The sequence below is a fragment of the Acinonyx jubatus genome, chromosome D1, assembly GCF_027475565.1.
Source record: "Acinonyx jubatus isolate Ajub_Pintada_27869175 chromosome D1, VMU_Ajub_asm_v1.0, whole genome shotgun sequence".
In the NCBI taxonomy this organism is placed as follows: Eukaryota; Metazoa; Chordata; class Mammalia; order Carnivora; family Felidae; genus Acinonyx; species Acinonyx jubatus.
The window spans coordinates 64,368,447-64,387,511 of NC_069390.1; the positions used below are offsets into that span (position 1 = coordinate 64,368,447).

At 39.0% G+C, this 19,065-nt stretch overlaps 1 protein-coding gene across 3 annotated transcripts in view; it reads right to left on the bottom strand.

Moving 5' to 3' along the window:
- PRCP (prolylcarboxypeptidase) overlaps positions 1-19,065 on the bottom strand; it is a 140,656-nt gene that overhangs the window by 11,063 nt on the left and 110,528 nt on the right. The window contains exons 11-12 of one of the 3 annotated variants that reach the window (XR_008290521.1): positions 17,829-17,944; positions 12,909-12,995 (exon numbers count right to left, since the gene is read on the bottom strand). The gene's annotated coding sequence lies outside the window, so the exon portion shown is untranslated. Of the gene's footprint in view, positions 1-12,907; positions 12,996-17,828; positions 17,945-19,065 lie in introns of those variants that run through there. The other 2 variants (XR_008290522.1, XR_008290520.1) reach the window with 2 other exon arrangements.

Below are 19,065 nucleotides of genomic sequence, written 5' to 3' on the forward strand. Positions count from 1 at the left end.
ACCAAACTACCTTCTGTGCTGTTAGTAAGAAGTAAACCCCAAGGTTAACTTTTTAATTTGTATCTTAGTAAAATGGGTCAGTTAGCATTTATTTCTTATTTCCATATTTCATTGATCTTAATTTAAAAGCTGCCCTAGAAAATACATGCCCCTTCACTCTCTACAATCAGAAAAGTGTGAGTTCTCCTCTTCTCTGGTCTCTAGAGGAGGAGATAGGGTTGCTATGTGGTTCTATAACAGTAAAGTGGAACAAACACTTTTAGGAAGACAGGAGACCAGGATTTTAGTTCTGGCTTTGCCAATAACTCACTATGATGTGGGAAAATCATTTCCTCTCTCTAGGTGGTTCCAAATTTACTTGTCGATAAAATATAAGGCTTGTCATAAAAGTTACACAAAACTTGGAAATGAAGTAGAAATGTGAGTCCTACATTCTTTCACTGTTATGCAGGCACAAAGACCACCCAGAGATTATCTAGAATAATGAATTTAATTTTTCTCACAATTTGTTATTAGTTGAAGTTTCCAGACTTAGTAAAACTACTTATCACCTGGTAGAATTTTGCCCAGTAGATACGCAAATTTCTATCCATGGAACCACAGAGACCTATAGCCCAGCTTTTATGCAAACTCACCCTAATATTGTAATAATATATACCTGGCTTTTTAAATGTTCTTTGAACCAACCATAACATCTTAATGGCTTCTTTACTAATTCATAAATTAAATAGACTCTCTTACCTGTGGTTCATTTATATTTGCCTGAGAATCATGATTTTACCTTTTTAAAAATTATACTTCAACAGGCTTGATCTGCTCCATGATGCTGAAAGAAAACGAATCTACACACCCATTTTGAGAATCAGGGGATCTCATAGTATCTACACAAAAGTATCCAGGACTTCTTTCTGCAGAAATCCTCTGGACTGTGTTACCCTTAGGAGAGTAGTCAGCAGCACCAGAGCCACCACCAGTTGACTACTGTGCAGCTAGGGTAGAGGCTGGGAAAAGAGCAGCCCAGCCAAGGCTTAGTGACAGGAACTTTCCCAAGGTTTCCCAAGGTCTGAAAGGTATGCAAGTTATATACACTCAGAGTTAGGACTTAAACCCAGGCCTGTCTAGCAGTATGGGAAGCCCATCACTACCACTGCTCATATTTTCATGCCATAGCTCATCTGCCTGCAATCCCAATGTATACCACATATGCCTAGCACAAAGTAGGCAATCAATATATATCCCATGCAATTAAAAATTTTTAACTCTTCCTAGTGACTAGAACTTGGATATTTCCAAAGGACAAAATCTATTGATGAGCCTCACTTCAGACCACTAGAAAAGACAGACACTGGGGAGCCAGACAGGCCTACATTCCACCTCCTCATTGCCACTTAGTGGCTAATTAGTACTGCCACCTTGAACCAGAAATAAAGCACCATGAGCCTTTGTTTCCTCTATTGTTACATGTAAATAATTCTCATAGGCTTCTTATGAAGATTAAAGTAGAAAAAGGAATATGAGAGCACTTAGCACAAGACCTAGCCCAAAGGTGCCTCCACCCACAATGATCGTCCCCTCTCAGAAGACCCTGGAAGGCTTTGAGGCCTTGGCTGGGCTGCCGTTTCTACCAGCCCCCACTCCAGGCACACAGTGATCAAGGGATGGGAAAATCCCTCTGTTCAAACAGGTGTCACTGTTCTAAACCTACAGTCTCATTTCCTGATCGTGTCTTAATCTGCTCGTCGGTGGTGAAAGTTGATTTCTTGCACATTCTTATATCAGTGGGAATTTCTGCCCTTGGCTGACAGGCATTATGGGCTGGCTTTGACATACAGCCCTACAGGGCCTGAACAGCCTCTATTCTTTCCCAGTCCTGAAAGGGAGCTTTGTGCCAAGGATTCATTAAACTGCACTGCACAGCCCCTTCATAAATGGGGCTCAATAATGAACAGTCGATTTAACTGGAAAAGCTGCTGGAGCTGTTAAATTAAAGGGAAATAAAGTGCATTTTAGACTCAGTCTGCCAGAAGAAATGGTGACCTAAAAGGAAAATCTTCATTTTTATTGAATTGAAGTTTTTAAAAAGTTTAAAATGTCCAGGAAGCTTCCTTGTGACAGGCAATGAGACATAAAAGCTCAGAATGCAGGCTTGAGATAGTGGTGCTTTTTATTCACCATCCCTAAGTGAGTCTCAGGCTCTTAAATGGTGCAAAGGAATGATCTCATTTTGAGAAGAAAATATGAAAAGATTCTGTAATATGCCACAAGAAGTGTTTTTGTTTTTGTTTTTGTTTTTAACTTTAAAAAGTATTTTAAGACCAGGCTCTCTCTTTCATTCTTGGAACATTCAAAGGACCAGGAGCCATTCTTTTCAATTTTTCTGCTCTCTTTCAGGGATAAGAAATTTCTCTGGGAGGAATCCAATTGTTTCTCCTCACACTACACCTCAGAGTTTTGTTTGGTTTAAGTATTGTGCTCTGACATCTGACTGAGTAGTCTCTCTTTTAAATCTGAGATTTTCACAAGTATGCATAAGTGCTCCGAAGAACTTTCTTCTCTATTTTTCTGAGTTATATAACTTCCTGGCATGGTGACAGAGAACATCTACTAACATACGCTGGAATGTTGTTTCCAATAACTCTCAGGTGCAAGAAGCAAAAACCACTGTGCTTTGGCAGATAGAATAACCATATGGTGATCTTAGCTTTTCTCTGCCACGCTGTTGTGAGCTGGGAATTCTTCTTAACATGCTTCCCTATGCTTCGTGTTTTCAAATCTTTACATAGAATCTGCTCCTGGGCATGTTACAGGCTTCAGTACCCTAGTCAAGGCCTTTTCTGGTTTTCATCGTTAAGCATCATTTGACCATCAACAACAACAGTCAGTCATCACAGGGAATTTAAAGAGAAATCTGAAAAGCAATGTGAAATAAATAAAGGCCAACTTCCAGCCTTACTGTTCAGGGTCACTGGAATCAAAACACAGATTTTCAGTTGCAAAGCTGTATAGAAAGGGCAAAAACTTCCTTTTTAAGAAGTTATCTGCTCTTTTTCTGAAACCTACTTTTTCATTTAAATTCTAAGACATCGATTTAATTTTTTAGGATTCTGCAATAGGCGATTCAAAGCCACCTTGAGAGAATATCCTGAAGTTGAAAAAATATATCTGTGCATGTTTTTATTTTAAATGGTAACTATGGTGACCCAATAAGTAGTATTTTTTTATTCTTTGTTCATCTACCACTAATGAGTCACAATCAACCAGTGTAAATCATAGGCTCTCCACACCATGAAATTCTGGATTCATAATAAAACTGCTGTTACTTTAACAAATTCTAGGATGAACTTTGTCCATAATGAGCCCTGATGGTTATTAGGGTCTACACCTGCATCAGGACAATTTCATTCACCTTCCACTAAAGATTACCACACTCCAAAATGGCTATGCCATCCTGTGTGGATTGTGTGGCTTGATTGCATTTTGACAATTAGCATTGGGATAACTATTCATTAGAAAATTCATATTAGACCAGTCCATATTTTACATATGGCATCAGTCATTCAAACACACTCTTCTAGTCTTGCTTATTCCTACACAAGCAATCATTAACCTATTCAAAACATATTTAGCTTGAAGATAGATGGGAGATAAGAGGATTTTCTGAATCTGCACAGATTTGACTACAGCCAGATTGCAAGTTAAGGAGAATGTTAATATATTACAGCTTATCTAAAGGAAAATGACTGGGAAGGCAATGGTGATCAAAACCAAAGCACAGGAGGAAGTATGCTTTTATAGGATTCAGAACACTTATTAATTCATTACTCTATTCATTTTAATGAATAAAATCTTATGTGTTTTTTTTTTTCCTGCCAGTGCATACTTTTTCTGAGGAAAGGAAAGAAGTTATTTTCAGTGCCTAACAGAAAATGTGTTAGGTACGGGTTTAATAAATATTTGACATGGGAATAAAAGAAAGAGGAAAAGGAAGGGAAAGGAAGGTAAGAAAAGAGAAAAAAGGGAATGTAAGACAAGGAAAGGAGGATGTTAGTCCAGGGAAAACTAGAAACAACATGATAGCTTTCTTCATATATTTAAAGTACATCATTTGGGAAAAGGATTAGATTTATTCTTTTAGAAACCAAATAATTCAACCAAGAGCTATAAGTAGAAAGTTGGAGATTTCTGGGTCCTGGGTGTAAAGAGTCACTATCCCATTCAAACAATCAAAAAGCTGAAAAAACTGAGAAATCAACAACTCTTTTTTAGATCCATAAGAGAAATAAGGTCACAAGGCAAACCCCCATCCCCCAAATTGGAGGGAGAGAAAAATACAGAAAACCACATTTACTGGCACAGAAACATCCATGGGACCAGTGCTGGGGTAAGATAACCTGAACTGTTAATGCAAAATGCTGGGGGCTCAGTGTAGAAAAGCCTGAGAAATAAAAACTTCAGAGGGACCCCGTCATCATGGGATTCCCCCAAATTTTATAAGTTCCTGGAGCTCCCCCAGTTCTCACAGTAAATAACTGAGGAAAAAAATCCCCTTGTGCTTATAGGAGAGGCCAAAGAAAAGAAACCACCTTGAATTATGCCAGACCATTCTGTCCTGAAGAAGGTCTGCCCTCAGGAAAAAATATTTAACTAGAGCCTGACCTACCTGGAAAAAAGGAAATACCTAATTCCAGCTCACACTTGCCATCCTGTCCCACCTAAGAGGAGGAAAACACACACACACACACACAGACACAGACACACACACACACACACCTGCCAGGCACTTGTGAAATTCGTAGTTTGGGGCACAGACTCATAAAAAGAATAAGCCCTATTCATAGGTCTATAAAATGCTTCCCCTCCCCCCATACCTCACTATCACATTACTAAAGTCTTATTTACTTCCTTTTACCTAGTACACAATATTCAACTATCAAGAAAAATTACAAGGCATACTAAAAGGCAAAAACAGAGTTTGAAGAGACAGAGCAAGCATTAGAACCAGACTCATATTTAGCAGGGATATTGGAATTATCAGACCAGGAATTTAACTATGATTAATATGCTAAGAGATCTAACGAATGAAGTGGACAGCATGCAAGAAGAGATGGGTGATGCAAGCAGAGAGATGGAAATTCTAAAAACCAGAAAAAAATGCTAGAGATCCAAACACTGTAACAGAAATAAAGGATGTTTTTGATAGACTTATTAGTAGACTGGACAGGCTAAGGGAAGAATCTCTAAGTTTGAGAATATATCAACAGAAGCAACCAGAACTAAGACACAAAGAGAAAAAAGACTGGGGAAAAAACAGAACAGAATATCTAAGAATTGGGACAATCACCAAAGGTATAACACAATAATATGGAAAATACCAGAAGGAGAATAAAGAGAAAAAGGGACAGAAAAAATGTTGGAAACAATGCTGCTTGAAAATTTCTCTCAGATTAATGTTAGACACCAAATCAGAGATCCAGGAAGAGCAGAGAACAGCAAGCAGGATAAATGCCAAAAAACAAACAAACCAAACACTCATTTTGGAATATCCTTTCCAAACTACAGAAAAGCAAAGATAAAGAAAAAATCCAAAGAAGCCAGAGGAAAAAACACCTTACCTTTAGAGGAACAATGATAAAAATACATCCAACTTCTCCTTACAAACAATGCAAGCAAGAAGACAGTAGAGGGAAATATTTAAAATGTTTGAGAAAAAAAACACCAACCTAAAATTCTGTACCCTATAAACTTATCCTTCAAGTGAGGAAGAAATATAAAGACTTCCTCATACAAACAAAGATTGAGGGAATTTGTTGCCAGTAGACCTACCCTGCAAAAAATGTTAAAAGAAGTTCTTTAAAGAGAAAGAAAATAGTATAGGTCAGAAACTTGGATCTACATAAAGGAAGAGCATAAGAGAAAGAATAAATAAAGGTTTATAAATAAATAAAGGAAAAAAATATTTTCCTTTTTGTTTTTAAATTTTTATTTTTTCTTATTCTTTTTTTAAATTTTAATGTTTATTTATTTTTGAGAGAGAGGCAGAGTGTGAGTGGGGAAGGAGCAGAGAGAGAGGGAGACACAGAATCTGAAGCAGGCTCCAGGCTCTGGGCTGTCAGTGCAAAGCTCGACACAGGGCTCAAACTCATGCAGTGCGAGATCATGACCTGAGCTGAAGTTGGACACTCAACTGACTGAGCCACCAAGGTGCCCCTATTTTTTCTTATTCTTAACTGAACTAACAGACAACAATTTGTTCAAAATAATAATAGCAATAATGTATCTGATTATGTATGCCTATGTATATGTATATATATGTATATATACATATATATATGCTTATGTATAAATGGAATGAAGGGCAGCAATGATACAAGGGACAGGAAAGGGGAGCTAGGATTAGTTTGTTATTAGAAGGTATTTGCACTATGCACAATGCAGTGTAGTGTTATGTGGAAGCAGACTTGGCTTAGTTGTAAATGTATGTTTCATACTCCAGGGAACCACTAAAAAAAAAGTAAAAAACAAGTATAACTGATGAGCTAAGAAAAGAGAGAAAGTGGAATCATACAAAACACTCAGTTAAAACCACAAAAAGGCAGAAAAAGAGTGGACCACAATAAAAAGGCGGGGGGAGGGGCGCCTGGGTGGCGCAGTCCGTTAAGCGTCCGACTTCAGCCAGGTCACGATCTCGCGGTCCGGGAGTTCGAGCCCCGCGTCAGGCTCTGGGCTGATGGCTCAGAGCCTGGAGCCTGTTTCCAATTCTGTGTCTCCCTCTCTCTCTGCCCCTCCCCCGTTCATGCTCTGTCTCTCTCTGTCCCAAAAATAAATAAACGTTGAAAAAAAAAATTTATAAAAAAAAAAAAAGGCGGGGGGGAGGGGGACAAAGACTAAGGGCAACAATTAGTAAACAGCAATAAATATGGTAGATAATCCAACTATATTAATAATCACTTTGAATGACAATGGTCTAAATCCATCAATTTAAAGACAGAGATTGTCAGAGTGGATTAAAAAACAAGATCCAACTATGTTTTGTCTACATAAAGCCCACTTTAAATATAAAGCACATATAGACTGGGGTGCTTGGGTGGTTCATTTGGTTGAGTGCCTGACTCTTGATTTCAGCTCAAGACATGATCCCAGGGTCATGGGATCCAGCCCTGCATCAGACTCCATGCTGAGTGTGGAGACTGCTTGGGATTCTCTCCTCTCTCCCTCTGCTCCCACCCTGTTTGTGCTCTCTCTCTCAATCTCAAAATAATAAAATAAAATAAAATAAAATAAAATAAAATAAAATAAAATAAAATATTAAAGCACATATAGATTAAAAGTAAGCGGATGGAGAAAAATACATCATGCTAACACTAACATAAAAAAATGAAATTAGCTATATTAATTTCACACAGAGAAGACTGACAGGAAAGTTATCAGCGATAAATAGGGACACTATATAATGATAAAGGGGTCAATACTCCAAGAATGCATAAGTCCTTAACACATATGCACCTAACAACAGAGTGTCAAAATACGTGAAGCAAAAACTGATAGAACTGCAGGGAGAAATGGATAAATCCCTTATTAGGTTTGGGACTTAAATACCCCATATCCAGCAGGCAGAAAATTAGTAAGAACATAGTTGAACTCAGCACCATCCATCAGTTGAATATAAATGGACATCTATAGACTACTTCATCCAACAATAGCAGAAAGTGCATTCTTCTCAAGTTCACATGGAACATTCACCAAAATAAGCTACATTCTGGGCCAAAAACAAACCTTAACAAATTTACAATAGAAATCATACAGTGTCTTCTCTCAGACCATAATGAAATTAAACTAGAAATCAATAACAGAAAGAGAACTGGAAAATCCCTAAATCCCTGGAGGTTAAGCAATGCATTTCTAAATAACACATAGGCCAAAAAAGAAACCTCAAGAGAAATTAAAGGATATTTTGAACTGAAAATTAAAGTACAATCTTTCAAAATTTGTGGGAGGCAGCAAACCAATGCTACAAGGAAATCTATAGCATTGAATGTACTTATTAGAAAACAAGAAACAGCTTTTTAAAAATGTTTTCAATAACAAGAAATAAAAAGAAGACAAGGGACATCTAATATCAATCATCTAAGCTTCCACCTTAGGAAACTAGGAAAAGAAGAGGAAATTAAATCCAAATTCAGGGAACCACAGTGCAAGAAGAATATGAACATCAGCAGGAAGAGCTGGAGGAAGTCTACAACTCCATCACTACCAAACTGTACCAGAATGCAGGTGTGAGGGGAGGAATGCTTGAGGGCTCGCCCCATGGTGGAGCTCCTCCATCTGGCATTGCTTCCTCTGGGCCTACCACTGAAGAGGTTGATTAAGCCAACATGAGCATAGGTTTAGCATTGCTATACACAGAACATCAAAGGACCCAAATCTGTAGTAAATTCCATGGACATTTTAAAGTTGAGCTGCTATAGTAAATAACTGGGCATTCTTGATACTTAAACATGGAATATGTGTATAGAGAAAGGAAATAACATTACACTTTATAAGTACTGTATGGTAAGTGGAAAATGCAATTTAAAATTGGCACCGGATAAAACAAACAAACAAAAAATCTACAATTCAACCACAAATTTTTACTGTATTCAGATGTAGTTGTCTTTTGTTTTAAGGATACAAGACAAAAATATGAAGGTGTGTTTCCCTGAGACCTGAATGGTGTTAATTATGAGAGCAGATGTTTGAGAGTACAAGCACCAATGACCAAATCACAGTGCTATCTACATGATTTAAAATATATATTTTTTTAACATTTTATTTATTTTTGTGAGACAGAGAGAGAGAGAGAGAGAGACAGAGCATAAGCAGGGGAGGAGGAGAGAGAGAAGAAGACACAAAATCCAAAGCAGGCTCCAGGCTCTGATCTGTCAGCACAGAGCCCGATGAGGGGCTCAAACCCACAAACCATGAGATCATGACCTGAGCTGAAGACAGACGCTTAACTGACTGAGCCACCCATGTGCCCCTACATGACCTTTAATAAATGCATTTTTGTATGTGTTTGTGATATGTGAGGTCTCTAAAGTGTGGGACCCGGGCAAGGACCCATCTTTTCCAAATACAGTAGATCTTATACTCATTTAACAACTGAGAAAACTGGACTTCAATGTATCGGTCAGCATAAAATGCTATTTGAAATAGAAACATCTATAGACAGTTCAAACAGAAATTTCATACACAAATTATGAGTTTGCAAAATGATAGGAAGGGCTAGGGCATGGAAATAGAAGACTACTTTCTCTTACAACAAGAAAGGGAAAACTAGAAGCAGATACAGTTGGGCCTTGTTTTGGGGAGAGTGGGTATAGATATGTAGATTTGATGCACAGAAGATGAAAAAGTCCCCAACCAATGGCTTCTTTTGGTCAATGGAAGGAGGAGGAGACAAGCTGAGGAGACAAGCAGAGTGAGGTAGGAGGTTTGAGGAGAGAGAAAAAGGTATGAAAAGCCATTATGGAAAGTGGGTAAAGGAGCACATTCCAGGAACCTGGTATGATTGCCAGACAGTGTTTCAGGTTCACCTGGGGCTGTTAATCATTAATTTATAGAAAATCTGTCTAATTACATGCTCTATTTTCACAACCTTTGCCAAGTTCCTTCTCTGGTTTTCAGTTCCACATTCTAAAATAGTGATGATAAAAAGCTTATCTAGTAATATCATTTTGTGGAACTTAGAACTTGTTTTCCACCCTAGATATGTCACATATACAGTCCCAGCCCAAGCCCATAGCCCATCAGAAAATACCTCATTCTCCCAAAGTTCCCCTTCACTACCTCTTGACATCCCTCTTCTAACCCAGATTTCCTCAGAGCTCCCAGCACCGAGGTCTAACCAGAGCTACCACAAGCCATGAGACCCAGGCCCACAGCAGAGGCAAAGGTAAGTCTCTCCTGCTGGCCCACCCATAAAGGAGGTCATCCCAAAGTTGAAAGAAGAGGAAGTTTGAAGAAAGGGCCTGAGTCAGTGTCACATTAAAGGTTCTACCTCACAGAGGTGTGGATGGAGAGAGCTTGCTTCTTGACAGGAAGAAGGATAAGGAGGATGGGAGGAAAAAGGGAGTAGAACAGTACAGGTTAAGTAAAGAAATTATGGTCATTAAAAGGTCTGGAGGCCTTTTTGTCAGGATTCTGAGGTGGGGAATGTCTTCCTAGGCATTTCCATTCCATTTAATGTGACCTCCTACATCAATGTTCTTTAACTAGAGTGTATATACACCTGAGGGTATAAAAAGACTCTTCAAAATACTTGGATAGGGGTAGTGGAAACAGGATGAATGTCCATACCCTCAAATCTAATATGTACTCTTTCTTAAAATTGATTGGAGACGTTTATTTCCCATCCTGTCTCTCACAACTGTCTTTATTTTAAAAAGAGGAGGGAGGGGCACCTAGGTGGCTCAGTCGGTTAAGTGACTGACTTCAGGTCAGGTCATGACCTCCCGATTCACTCACGAGTTCAAGCCCTTCATCGGGCTCTGTGCTGACAGCTCAGAGCCTGGGTCTGCTTCAGATTCTGTGTCTACCTCTCTCTCCCCCCATCCCCCACTCGCGCGCGCGCGCGCGCGCTCTCTCCCTCTCTCTCTCTCTCTCTCAAAAGTAAATGAACATTTAAAATAACTGAAAAGAAATTAAAAAGAGGAGAGAAAGTCATAACCATTCCTTTCTCTCCCATTCCTTTTCCCTTTTCCTTTCTTGCTCTACCTTTCTCTTCCTGAACAATCCAGTCCTAAAGCATTCAGGAAAGGCAGAGCAAAGCTAATCTCTGTGCTAGCAGGGAGATGGGTGGGGTGTAGGAGAACTGAAGTGGCCCACTGTAAGGTGTCAGAGCCTGAGCAACGAAGGGATATCAACCCATGTGCCAGGCTAATGTTGGGAAGGAGAGAATCCATGGAGGAGAGCTCCTTGTTCAGTGTCAGAGCCAAAGCACAGTGAGGAATGGGGTATGACATCTCAGAGCCCAAACAAGGGAAGGAGGCATCCTTGTGGAGGAAAGGCCCGGCACAGAATATGGGAGAGAGTTAAGGAGGGCATTTATGTGGAACAAGGGGTAGAGACAGATGAGAAATTGGCTTTATACAGGGGGATTGATCAAAAATTAAATATATTAAAGATCAATAGCCAGGATTCTCCCTTTTAGAAAAGAGAGGTACAAATATTCAAAGAGCAGGGGGTCTAAAATAAGCCCTGGGGTATTTTACTAGAATTGGCAGTTTTGCTGTGAACTTATGGTTTTTAATATATGTAGATAAATATAGAAATAAATACAGGCATAAACGTGTGTACTCTAGTCTTGTCTACTGGGAGAACCTAGGAGCAGCAATAGTCCAACAGCAATAAACATACTTTGCACTCAGGTCTTGATTCCTTGAGTAATTAGCTGGTTCCATTCCTGAGGAGGGAAAGTATGAGGTGAGTCTGGAATATCGATTTGCGTTGGAAGGGAAATGCTCAAATAAAGATGGAGATCTGCCAAAAGGACTCAGATGCCAGCCTGAAGGGGTTCCCACTGACTAAATAGAAAACAATTTGAGCATCAGATAAATAATGATCGTAACAGATTATAAACTATTGAATAAAACTGAAAAGTATGAGTCCAAACATATACTTAGATAAATGAATAAATTAAAAGTTTGGTAAGAAACTATTTACATAGTTTTAAAGAATCTCCTAACAAAATATGTATTATATATAAAGTAGAAAAGAGTAACTTCATATAGTAAAGAAGCCTGGAAGTTACCACATCAGTCAAGTGATCAAAGTAAATATTATTAGTAATGGGTCAAATTAAAATCACACACCACTGAGATAGAATACATCAAGAAGAATACAGAATTATTTCTGAGATACTCCTGCCTAAAATACATAATCTGAATCTAACATGAGAAAATATCAACCAAACCCAAGATAATGTGTGTTAGAACTGCCTCTGCCATGGAGTGGGACCATAAAAGCCCATTTTAGGGGACACAGTGAGGGGAAAGAGAAAATTGACCTCCTGTGGACAATTGTTCTTCCTTTTCCTGATTCAGTACTAGGTTCCAGATAAAACATATTAGATTCTTCTGAGAAGTTTCTCTGAGTAGCAGTGATGTTGTTACATGGAACAGAGCACTTTTGTCCTGGGTCTGAGGCTGGGACACAGCTGGTATTTTCCCTCCATGCAAGTCTATTCACTAGACCTTTGGCTGAAGGAACAAGCCTACTGACTTAACATTCCAATTGGAATTCCCTGGACTTAGTGACCTCCAGATGGAAGCAAGGATCTAGGCCAAGCTGGGAAGAGGAAGATAAAGATGTCAGGTTCTAAGCTCATTTTCCTGCACACATATTCCTGCCCTCCTCCTAAAGAGTTATTGCTATGGACTTGACGCCAATGTATGGATTAGGAAACTGGGGCTCTGACGAAGTCTTGGCAACAAAGGATAGGGATCTAGGGGCACCTGGATGGCTCAGTAAGTGGAGCGTCTGACTCGATTTTAGTTCAGGTCACGATCCCAGGGTGGTGGGATCGAGCCCCACATCAGGCTTTGCACTGAGCATGGAGCTTAAAATTCTCTCTCTCTCTTTCTCTCTCTCTCTCTCTCTCTCTCTCTCTCTCTCATTCTCTGCCTCTCTCCCCTGCTCATGCTCTCTCACTCTCTAAAACAAACAAACAAACAAACAAACAAAGGCTAGGGATCTAGACTCCCGGGCTACATAGGAGCCTAACACAGTCCAGCACAAATAGTCTCTACCCATTTCTAATATTCTCTACCATAAGTCTCTTTATTATTATTTAGCCCCACATACTCCTTCATGGCTTCCTTAGGCTGGTCCCTTCCACCTTTGTGGGAATACAGGGAGTAGGATCTGCTCACCTGCATGTTGGTAGTACTTTGGGCAAAAAGAAGCAGAGCAGATCTGCTTTACCACCAGGTTCATAGGGCTCTTGGATTTGGATGCTTCTGAAAAGAGAAAGAGAACAGAGATGGAATCTGGGAAGACTCAAGGTAAGTTTGGGCAGATAGAGGAGGCTTGACTACATATACATGGTTGGCTGTTTCTACCCTCCCAAAGCCCTGGGACAAGGTCTGAGAGGGGATAGCTACTGGATTCTGGGGGGTCTCTTTTCTGACCTGAACATAGAACAAGGAAGGAGTTGGAGACGTTGGAGGTGGGAAGGGTAGGCCTGGACATGGGTGAGATAAGCAAGGCATTCAGGGCACTCACTCTGAGATCATGAAAGTAATGGTGCGAGTGAGTGCCTCTTTAAATTTGTGCTCTAGGTGACTCACTTAGCTCACTGCAGAGAAAGGAGGAAGGCACATGAGAAAGTGTGACTACAGAATCAGAGTAACAGAGGTTTATCTCCCTTAGGCCAGAATCTCCCTTTGTCTGTGGGAGGGTAGGTTTCTATAGCAACCCTAATTGTGTTCTACCTTTGGATGGAAGATAGTTTACCCTTGCTGCTTATAATAAAATGGAAGAGGAAAGGATAAATTGAAAAAATAAACTTTTAAACACAAAGGAACCAGTACTTGATGATTTGGAAAATTTCCTGGCTATCAAGATAGGATGCTCTAGAAACAAGACTAGGGATATGGCCAGAAAACCATTTCCTAGAGATGGTTAAAGATGCTTATGAATACATGAATATGCATGTTAAACAACCATCTCAGCAGAAGCAAGGAGGAGAGATGTGGTTATCCAGAAAGACTGTGGAGGACCCTCTGATGGGATGGTTTGGACTCCCCATGTATTTCACAGATACTTGTTTTGTTTTTGAGAATGTCATACCAGCAGAAACACTGGACTGAAAGGGACAGAGATGTGACAGAATGAAGAAATAATTATTCCTGTGGCAGAACCAAAAATGCAGAGTCCAGAAAGGGTAGGGCTGCCACCCCAGCATGCCCCGAGGACAGAGCACTGAGCCACAAAGGATTATTCTTAGGCATGGAATCCAGTGGAATTTCCTCTACTAAGTTTTGGTTTGCTTGGGATCTGTGACCCTTTTTGTCCTTCCAATTTCTCCTTGTTGGAATGCAATGTCTATTCCATCCTCTTCTATTTTTGAAGCAGGTAACTTGTTTTTTAGATTTTGTAAGTCCACAGGTGGAGAGGAATTTTCTCCCTAGATGGATCATGGTTAGAGTCTCACCCATACCTGATAGAAATGATTTAGAAGATGGAATTCAAGACTCTAAGTTAATTATAGTTAGACAAGATTTTAGATTTAGAGTTGATGCTGGAATAAGTTAAAAGTTTGGGTAACATTTAGACTGGGTGAATGTATTTTATATATGGGAAGGACATGTATTTGAGGGGGCAGTCAGAGGACAGAATGATATGGATAGAACTCCATCCTCCAAAAAGATAGACTGAAGTCCTAATCCCCAGTACCTGCAAATGTGAATTTATTGGGAAATAGGGTCTTTACAGATGTCAATTAAGGCGAGGTCATACTGAATTAGGGAGAGTCCTAATCTAACAGGACTGGTGTCCTTATAAGGAGAGGAAAAGAGACACAGAGAAGAAAATGGCATTGAAGACCTGGAGAGAAAGAAGGAGAAAACAGCCATGTGAAGATAGAAGCAGACATTAAAGTTACACTACTCCAAGCCAAGAAATGTTTGAGGGGACCAGAAGCTAGGACAATCTGTGGTACATCCAGGCAATGGAATATTATTCAGCACTAAAAGAAATTAGCTATCATGTCATGAAAAGACATGGAGGAATTTTAAATGCATGTTACTAAATAAAAGAAGTCAATCTGAAAGGCTACAGACTGCATGATTCCAGATATACAACATTCTCAAAAAGGCAAAATGATAGATGGTAAAAAGATCAGTGGTTGCCAGGGGTAGAGGAAAGGGAAGGATGAATAGGTGGGGCACAGAGCATTTTTAAAGGGGTGAAACTACTCCAAATAGTACCATAATGGTGGAGACATATCATTACACATTAGTTAAAAAGCACTGAATGAACATCACCAAGAATGAACACTAATATCAACTATGGACTTTGGCTGATAATGAGGTATAAATGTAGATTCATCAGTTATAACAAATGTACTGCTCTGGTGTAGGATGTTAACAGTAAGAAGGCTAGGGAGAGAGGGAGTATATGGGAATATCCTGTATTTTTTTAATGCTTATTTATTTATTTTGACATTTATTTATTTTGAGCATGTGAGTGGGGAAGTGCAGAGAGTGAGAATCCTAAGCAAGCTCCACACTGTCAGCACAGAGCCCAACACGGGGCTCGATCCCACAAACCGTGAGATCATGACCTGAGCCAAAATCAAGAGTCAGATGTTTACCTGACTGAGCCATTCAGGCGCCCCTGTATTTTTTTTTAATAAGCAAAGGATTTAAATAAACATTTCTCCAAAGAACATATGCAAATGGCCAATAATCATATAAAAAATTCTAAACATCATTAACCATTAAGGAAATACAAATCAAAACTATAATGAAATACTACTTCACACTCGCAAAATGGCTATAATCCAAAAGACAGAAAATAAGTATTTTTGGTGGTGATGTCGAAGTCCTGACATATAGCTGGTGGGAATGTTAAAAAGTGCAGCTACTTTGGAAAACAGTATGTCAATTCCTCAAATTATTAACCTTAGAGTTACCATACATTCCAAAAAATCCAGCAGCTTTTTGGGTCACTTGGCAAACAGGCTGGAGTAGCACACCCAAATGAGAAATAGGCAGCCTCCAAAATCAAAAAAGATCTATGAGGCATTGTGGCTCTATTTTTGTTATAGGAGTGGCCAGATGAAGCACTTAATCCTTCTTAGAAGGAATAGGCCAACATGCCCCACATCACTGGACTCCTAGAAATTTCACTGAGGTAGAAGGCCTCTGAATTTTTGTTGGATTAATTTCCCACTCTCTGAACACAAATATCTGACCAGTAAGTCTAGAGTCATCACTACGTGGCTCACTATCAGCATAATGTCATCTCAATATAATGGACTCAGTGTGATATACTGCGGAAGGGAAAGAGGATCAGAGTCCTTGCAAACTAAATTATGATATAGAGCTGGAGAGTTGATATACCCCTGAGGTAGGATAGTGAAGGTGTTGAAAGAAAACTGCTTCTTATTGTCTTAATTTGGAGATTAAGTATGGTTAAGAGATACATATGGGTGCCAAGATGACAAGCGGTGGCTGTTGATGGTTATAATATCATGTGTCAATTGGACTAAGTTATAGTACCCAGTTGCATGCTGAAAGTCCAGATGTTGCTGTGAAGGCATTTTTAAGATATGTTTAAAATTTAAATCAGTAGACTTTGATTAAAGCAGCTTACCCTCTTTAATGTAGGTGGGCCTCATCCAATCAACTGAAGTTCCTAAGAGAAAACACTAAAGTCTCTTTCAAGGAACCCTGCCTACAGATTGCCTTTGAACTCAAGACTGCAACATTAGCTCCTGCAGAAATTTTCAGCTTGCAGCTCATCCCAGCAAACTTCATCCCTCACAACTATGTGAGCCAATTTATTAAAATACACACACACACACACACACACACACACACACACACACACACACAGAAAGGAGAGAGAGAGAGAGAGAGAGAGAGAGAGAAACCTTCTATTCATTCTGTTTATCTGGAGAAACCTTACTAATACAAGGCTAAGGCATGCGGGGTTTCTTTTTAAAGTAATGAAAAGATTCAAAATTGATATGATTATATTTACTCTGTGAATATACTAAAAACCATTTAATTACACACTTTAAATGGATGAATTCTATGGTATGTGAATTATATCTCAATAAATCTGTTAAAAATATCTATAACCACAAAATGTTTTAAGCATATTAGCTAAAAATGTAAAGGCAACATCCAAGGAGAAGTGGCTGTAAGAGTTGATGAACTTTTGATGAACTCTTGATGTTACTTGATGAACAGAACTTAGAGGTGGAAATTTCTCAACCATTATCTCTTCAAATATTTCTTCTTGCCTAATTTCTTTCTCTCTCTCTTTTCCTTCTTGGACTCTAGTTACAAATATGTTAGACTTGTTTTTTATTGCCCCATATCTCCAGATGCTCTCTTTTGTTTTTGTCCACTCTGTTTAATTTGTGTTTCACTGTTGGTTTCTATTGATTTATGTTCAGGTTAAGGATTTTATACTCCAGTGATTCCAGTGTACTATGAGTTAAATGTTTTATAAATCATTAAAGGGATTGAAGGAATGGCAGTCAAGGAGCCAGCACTACACGTTAAAGTCACATCACCACCAGGTTTCAAGGTCAGGAAATTATTTCTGCTACTGCAAGTTCAGAAAACTAGGAAACCACTGCAGTTGACACAACTGCCCAATATTCACAAAGCTGCTGGCTTAGAATGTGGAATCTGGCCACTGCAAAAACTCTTGACAGCTGACGTCCATACATCAGCTGCCATCACCCCAATAAAAATGACTTCTACCTCCTTCCATCTTCCAAATCTAACACAAATGTACCTCATTGGAGGAACCTAAACTGCACTTGGAATTCTAGTAACAAGTGAGTCTTGGAAATGACGTTTTTACCTTTCCAAAATCTGTAATACAGGGAGAGATTGAGAACACAGAAGAGGTAGAAACAACTACTAAGTGACAATAGATAATATATAGTACATTCCACCCCTTTGCTGACATAATACATAAATTTCTATCATACGTAAACTTCCAATCAACAAAGGAGAAAATATAATAATATAGTAATATAATATAATATAATATAATATAATATAATATAATATAATTACCCCTCATTTAAATGAAAATGCACTTACCCTCTGCCCAAAAGAGGGGCTTAACACCTAAAGCCCTATTACTCTCAGTTTTTTTCTATTGGTGATGTTCTTTTCTCTTCCAGCTCAGCCACAATCCCATCTTGATACCCTATAATCTAATGAACCAAATTATAAAGTTAAGCACCAACAACATACCTTATATAAAATAGGTATGGTAAGGGAAAGGAAGAGTGGAATAAAGGAAAAAGGTTAATATATACAAATATATACATGACAAAGCAAGAAAATATGCATAACTACCACAATTCTCATTTCTCTAAGGTTCACAACCTTGTCCAGATCTTCATTTTTAAAGGGTCTGAAGCTTTAGCAGTCCTACCTTTATTTGGTCACTGTAGTGCACCTGGAGAATCCCCTGGTTTCTAAACACAGTTTTCTTTGCCCCATTGTGCAAACCCTGTTTTCTCTTGGAAATTAGAATCAATCACATCAGCCACTGCAGTCACATCTTTCTTTGTATGTTAGATCAGTGACACGAGGAGCCCAACATTCCCAGGTGACAGTTTCAACTGCTAATTTGATGGAACTATTGCATGTCTCCTCATGAAAACATTCTTTCTTTGTACATTAAGCCCTCTAAAATCAGCAGTGACCAAATATTTAAAGATGGAAAGAAAAAAATTTGCAATTGTGGGGGCAGTAAAAGGAGAAATTCCCACTTTAACTCCTAAATTTCTAGCTCTGTGCATTCTAGCTATGAGATAAACAGCACTGTATATTGGTTGTTAGATTAGCACATGTTTCACACTGTAGAATAGCATCCACCTCCAAAAGTGTGGTTTCCCAGCTGGTGGAGCAGGACCATTCTACTGTCCTATAAAGCCAGCTGCTTATGGATAGTAGAAAACATGATTGCACAAGGAAAACAGTGAATACCATGAGCTAGAACCCATAGTTTCTTCCTTCTGCTGTCAATAATTATTTCCTTGAATAAAAGCAATGAAATGTGAGAGCTGTGAGGGTGAATAAGGCATTCTAAAAGTCTATAGATGATGGAGCTGGCAAAGCATCTGAGGAGGAAAGTTAATACATACCCAAAATGACTATTCTAGTGAGAAAATTTGTTCTGTCAGCAATTGAAAGGACATTGAAATCAACTTGTTACCAGGTGGCTGGTTGGTACTCTCAGGGTATAGCATTCATCTTTGATGTTGGCAAGTTGGGCTTCCAACTGTGATGATAGTTCAGTCATGGAGAGGGAGAGTCCCATGTTGTG